Genomic DNA, 25,933 nt, shown 5'->3' with positions numbered 1-25,933 from the left:
CGCCTGCTCAGTGGGCAGGACACTCACGAAATGGCCAACAGTTCACTATTTTCCTTCGCTGGAAACCCCATGAGCCTGCAAAGCACTCGGTCCTTAGCGGTTTCAGCTGGCCTCCTCAGAAATGCTTCACTGTCAACACCTGAGGGCCTCGGCCATAGCCAAAGGCCAGAACCAGAGCAAGACTCCACAACTGTCACCTCCCTTTCTGCTGACAGAAGTACGTGACCTGGATGGATGGACATAAACAGGTTCCGCATAAAAACACAAACTCTCGGAGAGAAGAAGTAATGTAACCCCAGTGGAGCTAATGCTCCACAGAGGCAAGGCCTGGGGGCAGAGTGGAGCAGTGGTGTGTGTGTGTGTGTGTGTGCGCGCGCGTGCGTGCGTGCGTGTGTACAGGGCTTCACCTCCAGCACCAAAACAAAAACAAGAGACAGCTGCTTGCTTCAACTAAAGCTTCTTGGAAAAGGCCAAACTGGATGTCTTCAAAGTCTATTCAAGAGAAAGAAAAACCAGAAATTAAACCAGGAGAAAAACCATTCTTAATGAGGATGTCAAATTATATTTATGAAAAACAAAAACAAAAACAAAACAAAACATCCAGGCTAGCATGCAAGAAATGGCAATTTTCTTGTAAAACCAACTTTATAAATATGACTTACAATGAGATACAAATATTGAGTAGTCCAGTAACCCTAGAACAATTCCTCCAGAGAGGAATACCAAGCATCCTGGTGTCATGGGACGCCATATGCTATGCATTTTGTAGGATGAAGAGAAGGCTGTTGTCAGCCCTTTCCTGCCCAACACTGTGCCCCTCAACCTCAGGCTGTATCCATTCCCACTTGTTAAGGAGATGCCTTCGAGAATTTAAGAAACGTAGACAAGGGATGGTGGTGACAGAGAAGTACCTTAGCTGTTAAGATCATTAACCACTCATCCAGGGGACTCAGGTTCAAATCCCAGCACCTACATGGCAGCTCACAACCATTTGTAATTTCAGGCCCAGGGGATCTGATGATCTCTTCTGGCCTCCATGGCCACTGCATACATTCAAACGCCTACAAACATACACACATACCAAAAATACATAAATAAATACAAACGAAGAAATGTAGATGGACTGGGTGTGGTGGTGCACACTTTTAATCCCAGTACTTGGGATGCAGAGGCAGGCGGATCGCTGTGAATTCAATGCCAGCCTGGTCTACAAAGCAAGCCTGGGGCAGCCAAGGCTCCACAGAGAAACCCTTTCTCAAAAAAAACAAAAAAAAAAACAAAAAAACTGAACTAAAACACCAAAAACTTAAGAGCCATCTATAGAGCTGGGCTCAGAGCAGACCTCTTGACTGCCCCTAACCTGATCCCAACCCTCCCTGAAGTCTGTGGCCATATTCAGTCTAGGTCAGCAAAATCAAACTCAAGGTTTGGTGGGGCGTGCTGGCAATCTAGGCCTGGCAATGGCTTAGGTTTAGCAATCATAGTTGAGGTATTAATATCAATGAAAGCACTAATGCGATGCTGAGCCTGGGCTGGTACATGTATCTCAGACCCCATGCAGCTGCCCCTCCATGGGGACAGCCCTGTACTTACAGCCTTACGCCCCATTGAGCTGTTGCTCCAGAAGACAGTGTCAGATGTTAACTCAGCCCAGATGACTGCAGGGAAATTGGGCCAATGACACAGCTGAGTACGTAAGTGAACTCACTGGCCTACAGAGCCTCACTGCTAAGTTTGATCCCTGGACCCATGTGGTGGAGGAAGGAAACTGGTTTCCATAAGTTGTCCTCCACTGCCAGGCGTGGTGGCGCATGCCTTTAATCCCAGCACTTGGGAGGCAGAGGCAGGCGGATCGCTGTGAGTTCGAGGCCAGCCTGGTCTACAAAGAGAGTCCAGGACAGCCAAGGCTACACAGAGAAACCCTGTCTTGCAAAAAAAAAAAAAGTTGTCCTCCACTGCCACACATGTATACACACAACAAATACATTAACTATGTCAACAGACACTGTCTGGGGATGTGGGTCATTGGCAGAATTATTGTGTGGCATACAAGAGGCCCTGGGTTCAGCGGGGCAGCGGTGGCGCACACCTTTAATCCCAGCACTCAAGAGGCAGAGGCAGGAGGATCTCTGAGTTTGAGGCCAGCCTAGTTTACAAATTGAGTTCCAGGACAGCCAGGGATACACAGAGAAACCCTGTCTCAAAAAACCAAACACACACACACACACACACACACACACACACACACACACACACCCCTACTTGAAAAACAAAGGATCGGCAGAGGCAGGGCCTCAAGGCAGCTGTGCTCCTGCCTGACAGAGGATGCTTGCCATCCTCAGTCCGAATCACCCACGCTGCCTCTTGGCATCCACTACGAAGCCCAGAGTCAGAAGATGAATAACTGGGGCTGGTGAGAGTGCAGAGGCACTAGAGATGAGACACACACTGGGGCAGCACAGGACACAGCTGGCAGCTCCTCAGAGCAACTATGAAGCTATGTCTCAGCGGAAGTCGCTCTCCTCCTATGTACAGAAACAATGGAAAACACGTTTGCATAAGGACTTGCACACAAATGCTCATAGCGGCATTGTTTACATCAGGCAACAAGCAGAAACTCTTCAAACCCCGAATGGAATGGACAAACAAAACATGGTAATAAAACGCAATGGGATGTTATTCAGCCCCAATGAGGAATAAAATCGTATCATACTCTGCAATAGACGGACTTGAGGACTCTATGCCACGTGAGGTGAGAGAGACACGGAGGCACAGATGTTGTACAACATGAGGTACAAGAGGAGGTTGGTTCACAGGGTAGAAAGCACAGAGGCCTCCGGGAAGAGAGGGAAGAACAGAGGCTGTGAGGACGGAGCTGCCGCCTGCAGTATTAAAACACCACAGGACATATCAACCACAGATCTGCTCCTCAAAGTCAGAGTTATGGGACACATAGAATTCAATTTTTCCAAAATTAATATTTTAAGAGAAAAATTCATAGTTTCACCAAAAAATTAAAAAGGAACATTGAAATACATACATAAATGACTGTGATGCTCATGGCTCCTTAGTAATTATAACAAATGTGAACAGAACAGGAGAGGTGCATGGAAGATGGACGGTGACAAAACCACCACCAGAGACAGCTGTTCCTTACTGGAAAACCCAAGGACAGGCCCATCCCGCCGCAAGAGCGCTAAGCAGTGTGTTATTTCACTTGCCCTAACTAAAGGTCTAAGGTTGAAAATGATTAACCTTTCTTACACATGGGGAAACTGAGGTAGCAAGAGGGTCATGAAGGACGCAGGAGACAGGCCCAGGGTGAGAGCTGGTGTCCTGACACAAACATCCTGTGTCATATGCTGCTTGCCCCAGCCCCAAAGGCCCTAGTGAATCCAATGTGCACACTTACAGAATAGGTGACGTCTTTTCATGAGTTACCATCAGACATTGACAGAAAACAACACCCAGTCACCTGCCAAAACACACCGTTTCTAGGAACAAATTTCACAAATATACCAAACTACATGAACAGCCTTGGTTCTGACTTATTAAAAATGTCTGTGTCTGCATGAAGTCCTGCTATACCCAAGTTTACCAAGGGAGCTGGGTACCCATGGGGTGTTGACTGACCCTATACCCAAGTTTACCAAGGGAGCTGGGTAGCCATGGGGTGTTGACTGACCCTATACCCAAGTTTACCAAGAGAGCTGGGTAGCCATGGGGTGTTGACTGACTCTATACCCAAGTTTACCAAGGGAGCTGGGTAGCCATGGAGTGTTGACTGACCCTCCTCATGAGAAGCTGGAGTGCTGAGAAGGAAAGCTCCAAGGCTCCCACCTGCGCCTGCTCACTGGCACCAGGAACCTTGAACACACATGAGACGAGACTTCAGCTGCCTGTGAAGTGAGCAAGCTATGTTAGCACATCACTGTGCCCTGCAGCATCAATACCATATTCTGTGTAGCACAGAATTATCTGAGATGCGCGCGCGCGCACACACACACACACACACACGATTGGGAACCTGAATCATGATGTTTTCAAACAGCACAAAGTTAAGGCACTGGGACAGCCTAGGAAAGGCAACTCGGGTCACCTAGACTGAAGAAACTCATTATTTAGGTAATAATTCAAGGTGCTAAGCAAACCAGCTATTTTGAAACAACCAAATTCGAGTCTTACCTCAGGCTGTCTACCAAAGCCACTGGACGCTTAAAGGACTGAATGTCAAAATGGACCCAGAGAGAAGTGTGATATGCAGATGGCATGCAACAGCAAAGCCTGCCAGGCCTGTTTGAAAATTAAAAACCACTGTCTGAGGTCTTAAAAGACAAACTACAAATGTAAAAAGGGTTCTGTAGGACAGACAGGAGCATCCACAGAGTGCTGGATAAAGACAAAGCAGAATGCTGCCACAGAGTCGGCAGAACTCACACGTGGTCCAGAAATTACAGTTGGTGAGTTACCATCATCAGACCAGGGCCCCATCCCCCAAACCAAACACAGATACTCCCCCCCCCATCTTAAAACCAGGGAAGAGCAAAATCTAAGGCAGAGCTGCCAGACGCTCCAGCGCTATGACTCAGTGTACTTGTGAAACCACAACAGGTCACTGTCCACACTCATCCCACCAGCCTAGTCCGGATAGAGCGAGGAGCACGACAAAGCATGGGGCCCAAAGAATAATCTTAAATTAGACCAAACTTTCTGAGCTCGGCATAGAATACAGAAAACAAAACAAAACAAAACAAAAAAATCAGTAATGGGTATTTTTGTATATTTAAAACACCAAACAGCAAAACATAAAATGTAAAAGTCAGAGAGAAACAGAAATATCTGCAACACAAATGGTTAGTTACCTTAATATGTAAAGAGCACTTATAAATCAGTAAACATACCAATCAAAACTGTAATTGCTCGCCAGGGCCAGGTCTAGGAACTTCCTGAGGGGACCACTGTGTTGGGGCAGGGACTCTGAGCATGCGCGGCCCTCCTCAGTGTTTCTCCTGACTGTGACTGTGGGCACAATTCTGTCTTTCAGGGAGGTGTGCTGGTGGTTTTTTGAGATATGTATCTATGGCTGTCCTGGAACTCACAATGCAGAGACCAGGCTGCCCTCAAACTCAGAGATCTATCTGCCCGAGTCTGTCCCCTAAGCACTGAGGTTACGGGTACACCACCACATCTGGCTTTTGGGTGCAATTTACTAGGTTTGTATAAAGCCACTGACATTTTTATCAGAATAGTGTGTTATGGGGCATGTCAATGACAAAGGCTACCAAGCTAAACACTGACAAAGTGACAGCAATAACTCACCAAAAATAAACAGATAAAAAGTGCTCTGTGGGTCACTAAGATGGCTCAGCAATTACAGGGTCTGTCACCAAGTCCAACAACCTAAGTTCAATCCTACCACCCACAAATGGAAGGAGAGAACAGCCATCTGCAAATTGTTCCTCGACCTCCACATGTGCCTCATGGCACTTATAATCATCCCCAAGCAACCACGAGTGCACACAACCACACACATACACTAAGCAAATGTAATTTTTAAAATGAGTGACTGTTTGGGAAGGGACAGCTGACCAGCCATCCAGACACAGAGGTGTTGGATCACAGCTCCTCTAACCGTGCAGGCTAACACCGGTGACCACATACCTTTTTGTTTGTTTTTTGAGACAGGGTTTCTCAGGATAGACGGTTTCTCTGTGTAGCACTGGCTGTCCTGAAACTCAGTCTGTAGAACCAGGCTGGCCTTGAACTCAGAGATCCACTTGCTTCTGCCTCCTGAGTGCTGGGATTAAAGTCGTACACCACCACACCTGGCACAATTGCACACCTTTTGATTTAATACAAACAAGTCAGAGCCACTGAAATGGCTGAGCAGGTTAAGGTGTTAGTTGCGAGCCTGCTGGCCTGAGCTCCATCCCCAGAGCCAGGTGGTAGAAAGAGAAAACCGAGCACCATCCTCTGACCTTTACCCTGCATCTGCATAAACACAAGTGTAAGAAATACTTCAGTCAGGTTAGGCTGAGCCACGGTAGAAAATGGAAAGACGTACCTTATTCTTACATAGGAAGACAATCAAGATACCATAGAAGAGTAAACTAACCACATGAGTTGCCAGGCAGACGCTGGAAGAGCTGACTTAGCAGGCAGGGCCGCCCTTGCCCAGAGACAGGAGCACACCAGCCAGTGCACCATGGCTGTGTAGCAATCAAAGGCTTCCTGTCCACATGCCACTCACCACACCAAAATCAAGTCCAGATAGAAACCTTAAAGGGGCGGGACAAAGCATGGGGCTCAAAGAATAGTCTTGGACTAGACCAAACTCTCTGAGCTTGCCATAAAATGCAGAAAACAAGAAACAAACAAACAAGCAAAAACCCAAACAAGTACATTTCTATATTTAAAATGCTGAACAGCAAAACATACAATTTGAGAGAGCAACAAATGTTTATTTCCTTAACATAAAGAACACTTATCAGTAAACATATTAATTAAAAACTCCTACACACACACACACACACAAAATCTTCACTTCTCACATTGATAACCAATTTTAGGGACAGGCATTGGTAAAGGTGCAGGGAAGGCTAGCTAGTTGCATCCATGTATTTCTAAGTTCCCCCATGGACATACTTGCCTACATACATAGACACATGTAAATAGGTATTTACTACTTAATAATATGTACTTAGTTTTGCTAGAAACCGCTCAGTGGTTCCCCAGAGCAGCAGTGCACAGTTCAAATGTGGCTACACCTGTTAGCCCAACAGCTCTGAATGCAAGCCAAGGCATGGTGAGCCTGCGTTCCCACTGCACCATGCACACACATAGTCCTCTGAGAAGCGAGAGGTCACCTATGCATTCACATTTTTAACATGAACAAGTATCACTTTAAACATTTTCTATGTGTGTAAGAGGCAAAAACTGGAGGAAACTGGAGGGGTCAGAACTGCACCAGAGAAGAAAGCAAGGTCTCAACCTGACATGCAATGGGGTCACCAGACTGCAGAGGGGACCGTATTGTGGTCACTAGAGTAAGGGGAGGAGCCCAGCATGACCTTGTGGTGAAGAAGGGGCAGCCAGGCAGAAGCCAGCCCCACCACCCAGTGTCCAACACCCCAGCACCCTGAGAGGCAAGAAGAGGCAGGGCGAGTCAGGCCTGTTCTCTGGACACTTGGTGGCCTTAGCGGGTACAGTGCCTGTGACCTAGAGAGCGTGAGTGAACTGAAGGCAACAAGCAAGACTGAATGCAGCTCTCACCAGCGGTCACAGCGCCTTCCTAGAACAGTTCGGTTTTTTCAGGTAAGGTTTTCTATAGGCCAAGCTTTAGAGGCTGGTCTCTTCCCACTGTCCCGGCGCTGGGATGACAGGTGTGTAGGATCTATTATGCCTGGTTTGACTTGTTTTTAACCTGCCTTGGGGTAAGATCCAGAAAGAAATGCAAATCACTGAACAAAATTGAGACTCAAGAGCGGAGGAGCCAGAGCATGTGTGAGAGCCTGAGCCTCAGCCTGCAGCCCTCAGCCTCCTTGTGGCCTGGTTCTGATACCAAACTGGTGTCCCAAGGAGTGAAAAGTCACTGTAATGACCAGAAAACTCTGGAGGTGGCCTAAAGGCATCAGTAAGGAAAGGGTAAAAACTACTGTGTCCAAATGACAAGACTACATATTATGGAGTTATGAAAACAGTACACATTCCATAAGTAAAGCCAGATCATAAGATAATTTCATGAAAGGGAGATGTCCTAGGAACAAATACTGGCACCAGCCATGGAGGAGGAACATCAAAATGACATGTTGGACTTTTTAAGTATTTTACTTCCACATTTAAGACGAGTGATTTATTAAAGTTGCCATAATTATACTACATAGCCAGATCCATTACAACAGTACCCACAGAAACATCTGCCCAGGCTTACCTAAATCTGCAAATTTTTAGTCACCTTAGAAGAACAGAGAATGAGCTACAGTGTGACATGACTACAAAGTGCACCTAGGCCAGGTGCACTCAACAGATTCTTTAAACGATTACACCTTGGCCAAGTCACATTGTGTCTTAGACTTAGGGGTCTCTATAGTAACTAAGCCACAGTTATTAAATTTACACACAATGTCAAGCATGGTGACAAAGCCAAGAAAGCAAGGGGCAGAAATGTGAGGTTCCATATGCAAAGTGCCTCAGAAGACACACAAACATGACTCTTACACTCGCGTACACAGGCCTACCTATCACTTGAGGGCAACCGAGCAAAGCACGGCAGTTGTCTGACCCACTCAGACAGTGGGGCAGCTGTGTGCTCACAGGACCCCCTAGGACTAAATGGGATCATGTCATCCTGAGATGGCAGGCAGTGCTATCTTAATGATCTACAGAAGAAAATCATGCAGCCTCTCCCATAGAAACATATGAACATATTCCTTATAAGGAATAACTGTCACCTCTGGATTGAGAGAAAGCGCGCTCAGCCTGGGTTGTCTGAGCTACTGCTCTGATGACTTTATAGAAGAGGCAACCCTGTCACCAGCAGCAACAAATTCTGTACAAAGCGAAGAAATAAATTCAATCCTTTTTTTTTTCCTTTTTGAGACAAGGTCTCTCTGTTAGCCCTGCCTGTCCTGGACCTGCTTTGTAGACCAGGCTGGCCTTGAACTCACAGCGATCCGCCTGCCTCTGCCTCAAAAGTGCTGGGATTAAAGGCGTGCGCCACCATACCTGTCTCAATCCAATTTTTTAAAGTTCCAGAAGATTACAGGCAATTTATTTCTTCTACAAAGCTACAAACAACTGACAAAATATATGCTTTGAAAAAATCATTTGGATAAGGATTTTTTTTTAGTGTGACATCGGCCTGAGGGAGGATACAGAGTGATAGGCACAGAGGGAGAAAGCTGCCTTTCCTACTGCCCTGGTTTTCATATTGATGTTGACAGACATGTTGACAAATTATTGAAAACAAAGAAGTGAATAAAAGAGCCAAACTATGAGCAAATGGTTAAGTCCAGTCTCTGATTCACATTTCAGTAAGGGGCAAAGGTTACTTAAGGAGTGTCACAGCACCTTCCTACCAGACTTTAAAACAGCAGTTATTAAGATTGTTATTTTATTTCTAAAAACAAAAACTAGAGCCTGAAATTTCCATTGTGTTAGAAGCATGAAAGACTGGTGCTGGGAATACTGGGACAATGACTTCCCGTCATTCCTAGCAGTGGGAGAAATTCGTGTGCACAGGAAACATGTGTCCACAGAGCGAGCCGACGGTGAGCAGCTGAAGCAACGTACCCGTTATGGTCAGACCTGGATGGCTTAAATCCTCATACATCACATATATCTTTTCATTTTAACAATTAAGAGGGAAGTGGGAAGACTATATTTGATAGAACTGGTCAGTATTTACCCTCCCAACCACACAAGCATTGCAGGGTCCTTCTGGCCAAAGATGGAAAATGTAGAACCAAACCAAACCCAGAAACAAGGAAGAGACAATACAGACTTTACAATGCTGAATTGGCAATCATTTCTTAGATATGACACCAAAAGTGCAGGCAATAAAAGCAAATACACATTAACAATGTCAGAGCTTACCACTTGGGCTGAGGAGAAGGCTCAGTGGTCACGGCGCTTGCTGCTAAGCCTGATGGACTTAGTTCAATCCCTCAGAGCCACAGGGTGGAAAGAAAGACTGACATTCACCAGTTGTCCTGACTTCAGAAGTGCTGTGGTACAAGCACAGCGCTAGACGAGTGGATTCATACACACACACACACAAAATAATGTGTAACTATTCAAAACTCGGCAGAGAAGCAACTTAGAGTGGGAGAAAGTATCAGCCAAACCACACACAGGCAAATCCTGCAGGTCATCGGCGCTAACAAACCCACAGCCTCCTACACATGTAAAGGATCAGAATGGACACGGCCCCCAGCAGTCCGCATGGCCAATAAGCACACTGGGTGGAAGACCACAGTGGGTGTCGCCTGATACCTACCAGGACGGCTGTGCTGTGTCCTAAATAAATGAAAATAGTTTCGGAAAGATGTACCTGCATACATCCACAGCAGGGAAGTCATAAGAGCAGCAGGCCCGAGGGCAGAGCAATACACGTGTGTTCATCAGTGCACAGATGCCGAAAAATACACAAAATGCCAATTACTTAGCTTGTATGGACGCAAAGGAAACCACACACCCACGATGAGCTGTGGGGATACCGAGTCAGCAAAACAGGTGGCCAACAAGAGATACCCGGGTGGGTCGCAGCGGATAAAGTTGCTGGTGCTGGTCATTTGCAGTTGGTCCCTGGGATCTACATGGCAGGCGGAGAGAACAGTCTCCTGCCGACTGTCCTCTGACCTCCATACACGTTCCCACACACTAAAAATAATAAAAGATAAGTACTGTTAAGTCTGCGTACATGCAGCACCGAGAGCGGTCACTCACTGGACGTCAGTTTACCAACTAAAATCCAACCCCACTAAACTGTACTCTTACAAACGGCTGAGGTTTCTGCTGAGTGGATCTCATCACAAAAGCGTTAAGAGCAGCAATCAATCAGTACACTGAATTCATCTGTTAATGATAACGATATAACAAACGGTATACGCACAAAGATCGCCTGTGCACACTGGCCGGCCACACCACCCTGCGGTGTGTGCGTGCACACCAGCTTCACAGAGATGCGCACAGAAGGGCAATGCAGAAAATCCTTCTGGCCAGCAACTGAGCAATATGAAGCTAAAGAAGATTAGCAATCCTTCTAGAATCCTCTAGAAATGATGTCAGTCTCCAAGGAGTAACAGACGTGGTAAAGCTTGAGCTCCAAGTCATCATCTCGCAAAAGGAAAAGAGCTGAGCACAGAGCCTGCTGAGCGGGGGGGGGGGGGGGGGGGGGGGGGGGGAGCGTCTGCTGCTGCCTGAGCGCCAGCCCCACAACAGCTCCTCAAAGTTGTCCTGACCTCCACGTGTGCGTGCGCGTGCGAGGTCAGTATTTAAATGGGGTTGTTTCAACAGACAGCCATGTTCAAAAGCATTTGGTACCCCCTAGAAAGATGCTTTGTCAAGACAAAGTTCTCATCAGCGTCATGGAAAACCGGCTGTAGACAGAACTGGAACACAATCCCACTGCTGGCGTGAAGGGCACATACAGCAGATGCGCAGGACAAACCTCTGGAACAAATATGCCAGTAACGTTTGCTGATGGGACACAAATCAACTCTGCTCCATGTGCTTTTTTTTCACAATGTACAGAAATCTTTTTTATGCTGACAACTCCATAAGAAACGATTGAGAGGAGGTGTGGGAAGGACAGAGGGAGGTGACAGCCTAGGGGAGGAGGGAGTCCTGTCCAAGGAAGGATACAGGGTCACACCTAAATCCTTTTGGTTTTCTCTCCTTGACAATGCCATTCACATCCATGTTCCAGTGGATATACAGATACTAAGCCGTCAGAAGCACCTGCTCTTCTTCCTTCAGCCACAGCCCGCAGCACGTGGGCGCCACCCACATCAGTGCTTCTGCGGCCCTTTGGTAATCCAGACAGGTTAGCCAGCACAAATGACCCTTTTGGTCGCTTAATATGTCGTAAGACAAACCCAGTGGCAGGTGTTGGGGTTGGGGAGGCCAACTCCCTTTTTGTAACAGGCGGAAGTAGCCAGTGTCTCCAGCCTGGCCAGCCAACAATGGCCGCTTTCAGAACACGTTATCTTAGGAATCACCTTTGCTTCTCCTCCACACAGGATCGACATTGGCACCACTGAATTCCAGGTCAACTGCTGTCTCTGAGTTCGAAGAATAAACCCAGGTTTGAGGAACCATGGTTAACATGGCCGTACAATGACCCCAGGCAACAGAGGAGTCTGTGCGCCCAGCATCTGGGAGGCTGAGGGAGGGCTGGAGTTCCACAGCAGCCTGCACTACAGACTAAGAGTTTGTCTCAAAACAAATAAAACCAAACCAACAGTCCCACAAGTCAGTGGGTAGCTGGTCTCCACCATTTCTAACATAGGTGGGAATGAATTCCTTACCAGCCTGCTGACACAGAACATCAAGACCTTTCTAAGTATAAAACCCAAAGGGTTCTGGAGAGGGAAAAAATGGAGGTGCAGAAATCAGGAAGAGGCTGGGACAGACCAGAGACAAGAAAGGGCAGGCAGACAGGCGGGGCGATGCAACACCTCTAAAGCCAGCAGCACCCAGGAAACAGCTTTTAGTGGATATTTGAACTCTATACCAGTCTGGGCTACATATTACAACCTTGTCATTCAGAATACAAAAATAAAATGCGTGGGTACAGAAGGCCCTCATCTGTGGCAATACTCGCTCCGGGTAGTTCCGGAAGCCTAGAGGAAGGCTTCTGGGACACTGTTATGGCTTCTCAGTACATGCGAGAGACTGTCCAGGAAAACACCAATACACACCGAGGAGCTGGGACAGCAGCCAGCCTGCTGCTCTCAGGGATGATTAAAGATGGCTCCTGAGCCTTTCCTTGGTTCCCACCCTCCTCATCCTTGCAAGGACAACAGTTCACTGTTGATCCACAGGCAGCTGTTTTTAATCAAGCAGGCACCAGGGTTAGGGTTGTGTTAGGTCAGGCTGGTAGCCCTCAATCTGTCCAAGCAGTTTCCTAGTTTTAATGGCACACCCCTGCCAAATTCAATACAGGTTGGCTCCCAAGATGAATCAACACATTCCTAGCCAGGACTAAGTATGTACAGGCGTGTTCCACTCCCTGGGTTCCAAGGGCTCCCGCCTACACCTGACTCACAACAAAAGCCTTAGTACCATGAAGCTCTCGCACCTTATCATTTAAGATGGTTTCCCAACAAAGACATTTAATACAGCCTGGGAACATTCTGGATCATGTACTGCCTTACCTGGACACTCAGGGTCCTTATCCCACAGGATTCTGCGTCGTGCCTGCAGCCCCACCCTCCTTGCTTAGACGAGCTCTACCTGGTCTAGAGGGGGCTCCATGCTCTAACTGTGCCGTGAGCCTAGACCTAACTATGAACATGTATGTACACATCACTATGAAGGCAAAGTGACCGAGGCCGAGGATGTAACAGCCATAAAACAGTTCTAAGGAGCTTCAATCTCAAACCTTTATTTTGCTGTAAAGGGGGGAAAGTGATTAGTGGCCACGTACACACACACTACAGTACAGAAAACAAGCGGGAGCTGCTGACCACTTACAGCTCTCCTCACATCGCCCGTTCCAATGCGACCAACACTCTACTGGCAAATGAGTCATCACGCCCTGCTCGCCCACACAAACCCAAATCACCAACTCAGAGGACAGGGTCCTGGCTAACAGTACTGGAGGCCTGAGTCGAAGGGAAGACAGCACAAAAGCCACTGGCTGTTACATTTACCAAACACTCAAACAGGACCTTCAGAGTCAGTTTTTACAGACCATTATGAAGTAAGACGCCCCTCCCTGTTTTATTTTTATTTCCAAAACGATTACAGTTCCCCTCCTCTCAGAGACGGGCTAAAGCAGCAGCATTCACGCTGGAAGCACACACTGCACTCACTACGAAGGTACAGGTCAGGTTTTCTACCAAGCACTGTGATTCCTTAACCAGTGAGACCATGTCCAACCCCTTCGTCACAATGACAGATTTGAAAGGTCAAGTAAGCAAAACCCTGTTGTCTCCTGGCCAATTCCAGAAATTCAAGATGTTTCGTAAGGCATGGCTCACACGGTACACTCCGTGTTATATAAGGCATGGCTCACACGGTACACTCCGTGTTATATAAGGCATGGCTCACACAGCATGTTCCTGTGTGTGGTGTACAATGTGACATGACTTGCATATTATTCTTGTATTCGACTCCCATACGAAATTCCTTTACATAGCAGCATTAGAATCTTCAGAGTATCTGGTAGAGCCCACAAGCCTGTGACCCTCAAGCACAAAGGTTAATTATAAGAGCCCACAACGGAGTAATTTAATTTACAAGCCCTTCCCAGCTTTACTCCTTCCACCCACCTCCATAGGTTGGCATGTATTGTGTATTCGAGTTTGACACCATTTTCAAGGAACTGAAAGTTCAGATACAACGTCAGTATTCCCCATTTAACAGTAAAGCAAAACAATTTTGCTTTTCCTCTTGAACTTTTCCAAGTCACGGTCCCTGCATATCAACCATCCATTGGCCCCCACTGAGGATTTGCCACCATTTACATTTTTTATGCGAGCTTTCAGTTCCCAAACCGTTACAGTCATCAACCCACATTTCCCAGCACCCCATTCCTTCATCAAGCCTCAAGCCGACACCAGTGCCACCTTCTCTCCCACAAGTCCCACCTCTGGTGCCTAAAGTATTCCCAAACCTGATGCAGTAAAACTCAAGTTTAAGCCGGAAGGACAAGTTTTAGATGACGCTTGTAACCCTAGCAGGGCTGAGAACCCAGGCCAGCCTGCTATACACAGCCAGGCCCCACGCCAGAAACACCAGACAGCAAGACCTGGGCCTGAAGTGCTGTCACTCAGTGGGGTACCATTTGCCTGCCCAGTACCAAACCCAGAGAAATCCGGATCCCCACGGCCCACCATTCCCCTCTGGTCCCGGATGCCATCCCAAAGCCCAAATCAGATATCAAATCCCAACAGAACTCGTGGCCAGCTTGTGCCCTTCCACACTTCCCACACATTTAACAACCAAGTCATTTCAAACTGAACAGCTTTCCCCAACCCCAAAAGTTTTATCACACTTAAGAATTCCTCTGACAAGGCAGAGGCAGGCAGGCTGCAGGCGGGGGTGACTGGGATCCTGCAAACGCCTTGCTGGGTTGAGGGCATCAAGTTAAAAGTGCTCTACACCTCAAGCAATCTTCTCGAAGCCAGGTTTGTAGCACAGACTAGCGAGACTGGAGGCTTGACTTAGAAGATGCAGGGCCGAACACCTCCTCCCCCAGGAGACGGGGTGGCCGCTGGCATTCATGTATCAGGAGAAAGGTGCTCCCAGAACCAAGACATTCCTCTGGAACATTCCTCTGGAACATTCTTAGCCGACGGCCTCTCCAGCTGGAAGCATCTGCCCGCCCCCCCAAAAAAAAGCTGATCTCAACTTGGCCTCAACACAGGGGCCTTCTGAGTGAAGCCTCTGGAAATTCACTGTGTAGGGCATCAACTTAGGCCGCTGTCTCCTCCAAGGTCTGCCCTCCTGCACTGCTACGACACACACTTGGCGGGGGCTCCATTCCTCCCGGTGCCATCTGCTCGCCATGGGTGAACAACACTATAGTAATAAACCACGCCCATGAGGCGTTTGTGTGACTGGAACTCGCCGTGAGCCCACCCGAGGGTCCACATTCAAGTCCCACCCTAGGCGATTCAGCACCAACCCTCCCGCCTCCACCTTTACCAGTGATACCACGATACCGAGTCCAAGCCTCCGCCACCGACTCTACCTTCTCCAGGCTCAGGGGACCCAGAGGCAAGGTTTTAGGTGAGTCCTTAACCTCAGTTAGGGGGAACAGTAGGGGAGGAGTGAGATCACAGAAGAGGGAACCACGGAACCTAGGGGAAAGAGTCCAGAGGGGAAGCACTGCCATCTGAAAAATAAAGTTATGGATCAATACAGCCCCAAGACGCTCGCCGCCTCCATTCTCGGTCCCCGCCTGGCAGACCTGTCAGGTGAAGACAACTTGTCCCTACAGCCACTTTTCAGGCCACCCCTCTCACCCACAACTGAGTGCTGTCAGGCCAAGCCCAAATTACATACCACCCGGGGCCAGAGCTGTCGGCCCAGCGAAGCTAAGTCCACTTTCCATTAGACCAGGCCTCATCCCCAGGCAGGCTCCACAGCCCTTTATCTGGAAAATAAGGGGTCTGCTGGTATTGTCAAGTTCAAAGTCGACCCACCTAACTCTGCCCCGACTGCCTGTCTTTCAAGATTTCCAGGGCCTCGAGGGCCCGAGCCCACCTGTCTCCACTACTTCCTGTTCTGCCACTCAAGCTAGGGCACTGGCTGGGACCACGTAAGCCCCTGAAACTTGTGACCTCCTGAAAGTCAAGTGCCAGGGACAGCCTGGCCTTGAAGGCTGCTGGCCCTGTGTAGATTGTGGAAGGCGCTTTGGAAGCTGCCTTCCACACATCCACCATCCCAAAGTCTAGTCTCCTTTTTTGCTAACCCCACTTCTCGCACCCCCATGCTAGCAGCTGCCTCTAACTCTGTCACCTCTCGTCTGAGCCCTGAACTAGCCACTTCCTCCCCGCCACTAAGCCCAAGTGCCAGCCCTCCCTGTCACTAACTCCTGCAGGTGGGGACACAACTTTTGCTTTTATAGCCTTGGGTCGCGTCACCCACGCATTGCTCAACGGGACGATTCCTCCACGGACACTTAAAAAAAAAGTTCCTTCCCGACCTCGCCAAGGGAGCCCACGAGGGGCGGGTCGAGGGCTCCATCACCGGCCACTCCCTCTGATTGCTCAATGATCTTTTTCTGCCCCTTGGCCGTGCGTCATGGGCGTCATGGGATGAAGGACATAACTGAAGAGGATATTTAGGAGGTGAAATACCATCAGGGACAAGTCCCCTTTGCTGACAGGGTGCGCAGGCCTGTTTCCAGAAGGGTCGGGTCGGGGATAGAGGGAGGGGGAGCACACCGACTGGGTAGGGCGGTAGGAAAAGTACAAATCGCCGCAGGTCACCACACCCCGCAGAGGCCCGAAAGAAGGGCCGGCAGAACGCCTGGAAAATTCCACTGAGTGGCGGAGGGATCTCTGCTGGGGCGCGTCAAGGCCGGCGGGCGGGGCCGTGCGCGTGACTCCGCGGGCGTTGCCACCGCCTGCTCCCGGGCTGACGTCAGCGCGGGCGCCCGCAGGGTGGGGGTGGGAGAGAGCTAGCCCAGCAGCTAGGGTAGAACGCTTGCCTTGCCTAGTTAGGGTAGGAAAGGTGGTTGAGAGACTTTTGTACAATACACGCGTAGAAAATGAGTGTGTGATGTATGTGATTGCGGAACACCCAGAACAGATCTGTGACTTTTTTTTCCAAGTCATTTTGCTTTGGGCTGTGGGATGGTGAAATATTTTAAGCTGCATTTCTCTGCGACAGTCTATACACTGTGGTCGGGGTCCAAGGAGTAGGTTTAATGGCCATTGTGGGAGCCAAGCTGGCTGTGTCTGCAAACCTTAGCACTTTTCTCCAGCTGTGCAGGGAGGGACAAGAGATTTGCTGAGGGTTTTGATAGGGGAATTGTCCGTGTCAGCGAGGGGCCGTGACAGCCTGAAATTCGCCCCCACCCCACACACACCATGAAGCATTTCCTCAGCTATGGTGCCGTCCCCCACAAAGAACTGCAAGGACAGTTCGAGTAAGCAGAATGAAAAAGGCAGCTGGCAGAATAACTGCCCACAAGTCTCCTCCCAGGCTCGCCACCCACACTACAAACAAAGCCACCCTGCCACAACAGGCTCCCTTAGCAACCTTGAAGGGGGTCTGGGGTGTGGCAAATGTTCTCTTGCCTCTGGCAGATGGAATCCGCAGGCGGGGCCTGACCTAGACTGCACCTTCCCCTGTCCCGGAAAACTGGTGACTCTCTCTCATATGACCCGCACCACAGAGGCTGATTATGTGGCAAGCGCTGGCTTGTTCCCAGGCGTATGCTCAGCTTGGTTCTTGTGCCACGTAGATTCCTGCCCCTCACCCTTCATCAAGGCCTGTCCTATCTGTCTTTTATTTGCCCCTCCTCCCCTTATAAAGAAAATTCCACTCTCTCACATTGTTGCCCATTCTGGCCTGGAATTTGCGGCAGTCCCCCTGCCTCAACCTTTGTAGAGCTGGGATTACAGGCATTTGCCATTATGTCTGCTTTACTCTGGCAACAGTTCCAGGCGTGGGTGGTGTGCGGTGGTGGTGACGGCCTGAAAGAACGGTGAGTTGTCAAAATGTTCTAGAATGGCAGCCATGAAGCCAAGTAAGAGAGGCTCCCCTGGGGCTTTGCAGGGCCGCACTGTGAAAGTCTGTCCTTTCTGTTTGAGGAGCTGAGGCATTGCTTAACCACCTCCACAGCCCGTGGTGTTTTTTTTTTTTTAATCTTTAGCCCCTTATACTATTCCTACATCCTTAAGCCTTAATTTTTGTATGAGTGGGAGTAGAGTTTATTGGTATCACACAAAACCTGGGTTACATAAAGCCTGCTTGTCCGTTCACATAAACAGGTCACCTCATGTCTGCAGCTACCCAGTGACTGTCCCTAGTTCTCAAGGGAAATGGGGCAGTTTCAGAGGTTCCTGGTCTTCAAAGACAGTTTTTCAGCTGGGCGTGGTTGTGCACGCCTTTAATCCTAGCGCTCCAGCACTCCGGACGCAGAGGCATGCAGATCTGTGAGTTTGAGGCCAGCCTGGTCTACAAAGAGAGTTCCAGGACAGCCAGGGCTACACAGAGGAACCCTATCTCGAAAAAACAGTTTTTCTTGGGCAAGAATGTACTTGAGGAGGGAGGGGAGGAGACCTTTGGGGCCAGCCCACTCCTCTGCTGGTAGACACACACGGAGCCTGGGTTCCGCTTTCTTCCTACGCAGATGACCTCCACCCTGCAGAAGGACAAGGGAAGGGCAGGGCAGGGCAGGGCTGGGAACTGCAGCAGCAAGCTGTTGGGGGGAGACTGCTGTCAACAAGGCTTTGGGAGGGGCGAAGTGGTGACAGCTTGCGGAGTCCGCCTGCCCGTTTGTGCCGATAGCCTTGGCATGCTCCGTCCCAGGCAGCTTTGGGATTCCAGGTGGGGCCCCCTCTCCAAGCGCCCCCACTGGCCTGGCCTCATCCTCTTAGGAAGTCTTCTCGGCCTTGTTGTTTACTTTCTTTCTTTCTTTTTTAGGTTTTTCGAGACTGCCTGCCTCTGCCTCCCGAGTGCTGGGATTAAAGGTGTGCGCCACCGCACCTGGCTTCAGCCTTGTTGTTTTCAAAACACAGGCACAGCTAAGGGAAGGGCCTCAGGATCCCCTACAGAAACTCTCAGAATAGCGAAGGGGTAAAAAGGACAGTGCTCCAGGCGCGCCTAAAGGCAGGACCGTGCCAGCGTCGCGGAAGGATCCCGGAACTCAACTCCAGCCCCTCCCGCTCCGGTGAATCCAGTTCCTGGGCTTTAGCTTAGCCGCTCGGGTTCCCTTGGGCTTCACCCGGTGCCAGAGGCCCCCTCAGCCTGGCTCTTTCCACACGGAGCCTGGAGATATGTGGGTCAGGAAACTGCGCAGTCACTGTGTGCTGGCAGGAAGCCTTTCTGTGCGGATCCTGTGACCTTGTAGCGGCCGGAACAGAAAAAGAACCTAACCCTGCCTGCCCCAAGACTTGCCAGGCTCTTCCGGTGAAGGCGGGGCACTTCTCCCACCTTCCCCGTCTCATCCCTGCCCCACCCCTCTCTCATTTCACAATTAGCAGGTCTCACCCGGTGACTCCCAGCCCTTGTAGGTCAGGGCCAAAACAGCCTGTGCCCACACCTACCCTCACCCCGACTTGATCTGTGGAGGCGGGGTTTCTGTCCTCAGAGTCCAGGATCTCTAGCAGGATGTAGGCTCCAGGGCAGGTGACTTCACAGTTTCTATTTCCTAAAGGTCACTCTGAATCCTGTGAGGCCCTTGGTAAATATTTACAGACTGACTCCAACAAAGACCTCAGGTCAGCTGCAGCATATGATGTAATGGCAGGCCTGATTCTGGTCCTCAACACTTGCCGCTCAAGGACTAGGTTAATTAGAGAGGGTGCTTTGAGGACCAAGGGTAAGCAGAAAGGATTTAATGGGGGAGGGGGGGTCACTGGAGATTGTAGGGGTTGTGTTCCTTTAGCCTGGTTTGCAAGGCCAAGGAGGTTTGGCTTCTTTGCGGCCATTTTCTTTAGCCCCTCAGGGCCGGATGGGTCCTCAGACAGCAGGAGGGAGTTCAGGTGTGTAAGATCTGTCTTTCCTGGGCATGGCTGGGGCTGTACATTCATCTCAGAAGCCAGCCGTTTGCTGGCCTCCGGGGTGTGTCCTCATCCCTTCAGCTAGGCCTCAGGCCATGACTTGCAGAAAATAACTTAGATGACATCAGCTTCTTCCCAGAGCTCCCAGGATAGCATTCCTGACAAGTCCTGTGTACTCCCCCCCCCCTACCCCCCAGGTGCCCTTGCCTTAGGTTGTCAGGGTTCAGGCCTCTTTGTCCCTGTCCTTCCCCTTCCTGAACCTTTCCAAGCTCAACCTTTCTGTCACTGTGTCCTTTCTCGGCCCCTCCAGATGGAATTGGGGTCCATCCCACAGGCTTTGGTTACCCCATGAGCCCTCTGATGCTAGCCTACTAATTAAGGCCCAGCTTTCTTGAATTCCTGGAATTGTTTCGTGTGACCTTTCCCAGCCTGCTCCCCAAGTCCACCCACCAGGAATCCTGGCAGTGAGTCTGCTGGGCCCATTGGACACCCAGTTCACATAGGCTTGCAAAAACCCTCTCTCCTCCTCGAGGATCAGCTGTGTGCACACAGGGCACCCTTAAGTGGGACCACCCTCAGCCCAGAACATGCTTGCCGCTCTGGGGACCCCACACACTGTCCTTGAGCCTTGTACAACCTTGCTTTGGTCTGTCATTCATGAACGGTCACAGAGCCGGTTTTCTCCCTGCCGCACAGTGGGCGGAGTAAAACCCCTCTGCTGATCTTGTGTCGTACAGGAGACCTGTGCTCATTGGCTAAGGGTGTCCGTGGCCATTGCTGACACCACCAACCCAGCTGCCAAGGCAGGTGGCAGGACACAGAGACGCTGGAAAGATGAACTGAGACTTTGGTCTTTCTCTTGTAAATCATACTTATGTAAAATAATTTAAGATTGGGACCAAGCCAGGCAGCAGTGGCACACGCCTTTAATCCCAGCACTTGCGGGGAGGCAGAGGCAGGTGGATCTCTGTGAGTTCCTCAGTAATAGAATGCTTACCCAGCAGCCATAAGGCCAAGGTCCTAGGTTTGTTCCCTGGCATTATTAAGAGAAAAGGTGAAATAGCTGGAGGGCTCAGTAATTTGACCAGAGATGGTGAACTGACTGCTGGGAAACAGGAAGTGCGGGGAGAGGGCAGGGGCCTGAGATGGTAGTTCCTGTGCAAACTGGGTGGAACCCAAGGGAAGCGATTATCCTTAGGATCTGCCCACCTCGGGTTCCCAAGCAGAACCCAGTTTATGGTCCTAGATCCTGGTTCTTGAATACCGGGAACCCAGGGGCAGGAGAAAGGTCCTGGCCATCCAGAGGCGGACTCCACGCTCTTGAGCATTGTATATCCCCCCCACCCCCAGCAGGCTCTGCCTTGACAGAGCAGTGGAGGTACAGGGGCACACATGAGAGGCTGAATGCCAGAGGGTCTGGAGGACCAATCCCAGGCGCCCTCCAGATAGTCAAAGGGGACTTGGGAAGGACTCTGCACGAGGAATTGTAGTGAGAATTCTGGAGTTTTGGTTTCATTAAAAACGGAACTATTACAAGAATATGTTTTGGTTTCAATCCTGGGTGTGGGGTTATGTTCCAGAAGGCACACCCTGTTCCAGGCAGCCAGGACTGGGCTGAGCCGGAAGTGCTGGCTCATGCAGAGAAAGGGCGTGCTCAGCTGCCCCCTGCTGGTCACAACTGGACCTGCTGCTCCTCTGACGCCACAAGAAAAGGGTTTTTCCACTCCTTGGCACTGGCCTTGTTGCTGAAAACTGAACCCCTGAGACCCGGGTCTCAGCCCTATACCCCAATTCTGAGCACTTCTGTGTCCTCTGAAGTGTGGGATGCGTCTGGGCTGGGTGTAAGTGCCGAGACTTTCGAAGGGCTTCCCAGGCAGGCATGAGGACAGGCAGTGAGAATCTGTCCTGAGAGCCTCTCTTCCCTCGGGCCCAGGCTGTGTCTGCCCGGCTTTCCTAGTGACCTCTGGGGGAGGTGGGCCAGGGTGCAGAGGCGTCTTCCAGGAAGCCAGTGTCGGTACCTCCTCTTCTTTCTTGTTCTATGTTGGATGTGGCTACTTCATTTGTCAACGGTGTCCTGTGTGCAGAGCGACTCATTTTCCTGGTGACCTGTGTTTGCCCTAAAAAGCTCACTGATCCCCTCCAGGACAGCTTGGTTATAGGCTGCCTTTTCTCCGAGGCCCTGGGGTCACCCTCTGCAGGCATTTATCTTTGCTCTCTTCTTCCTAACAGTGCAGGCAGTGCTCTTAACCACTGAGCCATCGCTCCAGCCCCATAAATCTTTTTTAAAAAGAAAAAGAAGGCTGGGCATGGTGGCCCACGCCTTTAATCCCAGCACTTGGGAGGCAGAAGCAGGAGGATCTCTGTGAGTTCAAGGCCAGCCTGGTCTACAACGTGCGGCCAGGACAGCCAAGGCTACACAGAGAAACCTTGTCTCGGTGAAAAAAAAAAAAAGTTTAAGGCCAGTCTGGGCAACTTATTGAGAACCCTGTCTCAAAAATAAAAAAGGGATGAGGGCTGAAGAGATGGCTCAGTAGCTAGGAGCACTGGCTGCTCCTACAGAGGCCTCTGGCTCAGTTCTCAGCACCCACATGGCAGTTCACAACCATTTGTAACTATAGTTGCCAAGATCCAATGCTCCCTTCTTGGGCACCAGGCACACACATGTAATGCATGCAGGCAGAATACCCATACACATAAATCTAAAATAGAAAGGAGAAGGGTGGCATACGGTTCAGTAGCAGAGCACGTGCCTGACTTCTTTAGTCACTTGCCTCTTCGCTGTGATAACATGCCTGAGGAAGCTACTTGAAGAGTTTATTTTAGCTGGGCAGTGTTGGTACACAGCTTGTATCCCAGCAGAGGCAGAGGCAGAGGCAGGTGGAGGCGCTGTGAGTTCGAGGCCAGCTCGGTCTACAAAGACAATCCAGGACAGCCAGGGCTACACAGAGAAACCAGACCAGTCGGGCAGGTCTGGAAACCCAGGGCACTGGCCAGCACTGGAATCATCCCTGGCAGCCGCCTTTGCTACTCTGTGGGTTCTTCCGCCTTTCTCCATCCCTTTTTCCCCACCCTCTCAATCCCTTAACACTAGCTATGAGAGAAGAAAGGACAGAGAGGAAAGGAAAGCCATCCCTGAATAAAGTCAGGGGTAGGAAGGGGGAGACATTACCATGAGACTTCCTGCTGTTCAGGGGTGTCAAGCCCCTGGGGGAAGGGTTGATCATCTCTGTCAGGATATCTCATTTCTTCTTTGGGCCCAACCACTTAGCAAACCTCCACCAACAAACCCTGCCCCCCCCCCCCAAACCGGGGCTCTAGCGTTTATATACCCTGGGAAAAGTCCCCAGAATTCCAAATGTCACACAATCACAGAAACTATCTGCAGCTGGCAAAACCACGCCTCTGCCAGAGCATGAGGCAAATCAGGTCCGCTGTTGAGAAGTAGCTTTCAACTCACATCTGGGATTACAATGAAAACATTCTTGTATTTCTGTGTGTGTTGGTTTTTTGTGTGTTTTTGTTTTTCCAGACAGGGTTTCATTGTGTGGCCTTGGCAGACTTGGACTCACCCTGTAGTCGAGGCTGGCCTTGAACTCACAGTGACCCTCCTGCCTCTGCCTCCCAAGTGCTGGATTAAAGGCGTGTGCCACCACAGCCCAGCTATCTCTCTGGAATTTGTTGTCCTTGTTGTTTGTCTTGTTTTGTCTTTTGAGACAGGGTTTCTCTGTGTAGCTTTGGCTGTCCTGGACTCACTTTGTAGACCAGGCTGGCCTGGAACTCACAGAGATCAGCAAGCCCGGCTTATTTCTGTGTTTTTAAAGAAACCAGATTCCAGAATTCTCACTACAATGCCCTGTGTGGAATCCTCCCTGAGTCTCCTTTGGCTATCTCAAGGGTGCCTGGGATTGACCTGGGCTCCAGGCCCTCTAGCACTCAGACCCTCTACCTCTTTCAAGGTGGAGCCAGCGCAGGGCAAGGCGGGGTACAGCTCTCCACCATGCCATTAGTGGGCTTCGAGAGTGTGTCAAGGTCCTTTTGTGGGTGTGTGTGTGGGGGTGTGTGTGTGTGTATGGGAGACTTTTTTTTTTTTGGTTTTTCGAGACAGGGTTTCTCTGTGTAGCCTTGGCTGTCCTAGACTCACTTTGTAGACCAGGCTGGCCTCGAACTCACAGCGATCCGCCTGCCTCTGCCTCCCAAGTGCTGGGATTTAAAGGCATGCGCCACCACGCCCGGCGGGAGACATATTTTGTTCTTGTATCATCCAACAACTGGACCTGGATTAGGTCTTTGGGCAGGAATTGAACAGGGCTGGAGCTCTGCTGTGGTTCTGTGAAGAGTCTGAGGCAACCATGGGCCAGAAAGTTCACATGACCAGACAGATCCCTCTCACGTGGCCACTGGCCCCTGTGCAAGGCAACCAGTGCTGCCAGCCCAGAGCAGGGAGTGTGACAACGCCTGGTCAGAGACAGTAAGACTGCGAGGTTGCTGGACATGGTGACACACACACCTCTAACCCAGCAGAGGGAGGTAGATACTGCCTGATACGGGTTTGAGGGCAGCCTGATCTGGAATTCACTATGTAAGAGAATTAGACCAAGATCCCATCTCAAAAAGAAAAAAACAACAAATGGTGGGGCGTGGGCACTGTGGACACCCAGGCAGTACAGAGGGCGGGAAAGAGACAGGGTGGGCACAGTAAAGATCTGCAAGGAGGCTGTGGTTCTTCCAGGTTTCGGGGCTATAATGGCTAAACCTGTCAACAGGATCTGCAATCACCAAGGAGACATGCCTCTGAGCATGCCTGTGAAGGAGCCAGCTTCTAGATTTGCTTATGGGACGATCCACCCTAAATGTGGGCAGCGCCACCCTGTGGCTTGAGCTTCAGAGCCGACCTGCTTCCTGCCTGCCATTGAGCTCCCACCATGGGAGGACCCCGAAACTGAGCCCTTGCTTTCTTATGGTATTTTGTCCCCTGCAACAAGACAATCAGTAAAACGGTCCAAGGCAACTAGAGTCACCCAGCTGCTGGCTACGGGGACAGCACCTTGGCTTATCCCCATCAGCATCACAAGACCCCAAGTCACAGGGTCAGAGTATGTGATGGGAGGACCCTGCCATTGCTAGAAGGGGCCAAGGACCAAGGGATGCCGTGTCCTCGGATGTTAACCAACAATCCTGTAGAGCTTCAGGAAGAAGTGCTCTCTGTCTCCACCTTCCTTTAGCCCAGGGATACTGTGACTTCCAACTGCACATCTGGGAGATACTGAATGGCTGGGCTGAGACAATGGGGTATGATTGATGTCACAGTAGCAACAGGGCCTGATTAGGAGGGAGGGCTCAGGCCATGCTGGTCTGAGCCACTGATGTGGTCCTGCCCTCCCTGGCTCTCCCAGATGTGGCGGTCTAAGGCACTAAGAAGAGACTGCTAACAGCGGCCAGCACACTGAAGCACCCAGGGTCTCCGATTCAGTCAACTTGTCTGAAAGATCAAGAAACAGAGCCGAAGTCTGTGTGTCATAGTAGGACCACTTAGTCACAAGCAGCTGGGCAGAGTCACACAGAGGACTGTGTTAGGCTTGATGGGTGACAGGTCTCAGTTAAGAGACGACAGTGGCTCAGGGACATGTGGCTACCTTCCTCTTAAATCCGAAAACATTCTTTGTGAATCTGAGCCTGCAGTTTCTTGTCTTTACACTAACGGGCCAAAGCTCACACCATTGCTGCCTCCAAAGCTTGTTGTAAGGGGTAGGGGTGGGCACAGGTGGTCTGGTGCTGTCCTCATCCTACGAACGAGGTGTTTCCACAGGATCTGTGCTTAACAGCCTCTTCACCATGAGGCCAAGGGATGGCAAAGGATCCGCAGAGCTCCTCCTGTACCCACGTGACTCCAAGCCTTGCCAGTGTTTCCAGGCCACTGGTTCCTGTGGAGACCCTGGGATTAGAGCACTTTACTGCTGTGGAGTCCTGAGTCTATACCATGGGACAAAACACACTCTGCCTATGCCATATTATAAACCACTCCAGAG

The 25,933-nt window shown here is 50.1% G+C and overlaps 2 long non-coding RNA genes across 2 annotated transcripts; one reads left to right on the top strand and one right to left on the bottom strand.

The window, feature by feature from the left end:
• Positions 1 to 644: 644 nt before the first annotated feature.
• LOC311587540 lies at positions 645 to 9,789 on the bottom strand. The gene is made up of 2 exons (XR_014775896.1): positions 6,116 to 9,789; positions 645 to 5,991 (listed from the first exon to the last, which is right to left on the bottom strand). It is a non-coding gene; the product is annotated as an uncharacterized lncRNA (long non-coding RNA).
• A 1,114-nt stretch (positions 9,790 to 10,903) lies between these two features.
• Positions 10,904 to 15,052, top strand: LOC311584195. Its single transcript, XR_014774809.1, has 2 exons — positions 10,904 to 13,730; positions 13,766 to 15,052. It is a non-coding gene; the product is annotated as an uncharacterized lncRNA (long non-coding RNA).
• Positions 15,053 to 25,933: the final 10,881 nt, after the last annotated feature.

The sequence above is a fragment of the Acomys minous genome, assembly GCF_964271855.1.
Source record: "Acomys minous genome assembly, chromosome: 2".
Classification (NCBI taxonomy): domain Eukaryota; kingdom Metazoa; phylum Chordata; class Mammalia; order Rodentia; family Muridae; genus Acomys; species Acomys minous.
The sequence above is the reverse complement of the archived record's forward strand: the minus strand, read 5'-3'. Positions and strand labels throughout refer to the sequence as shown.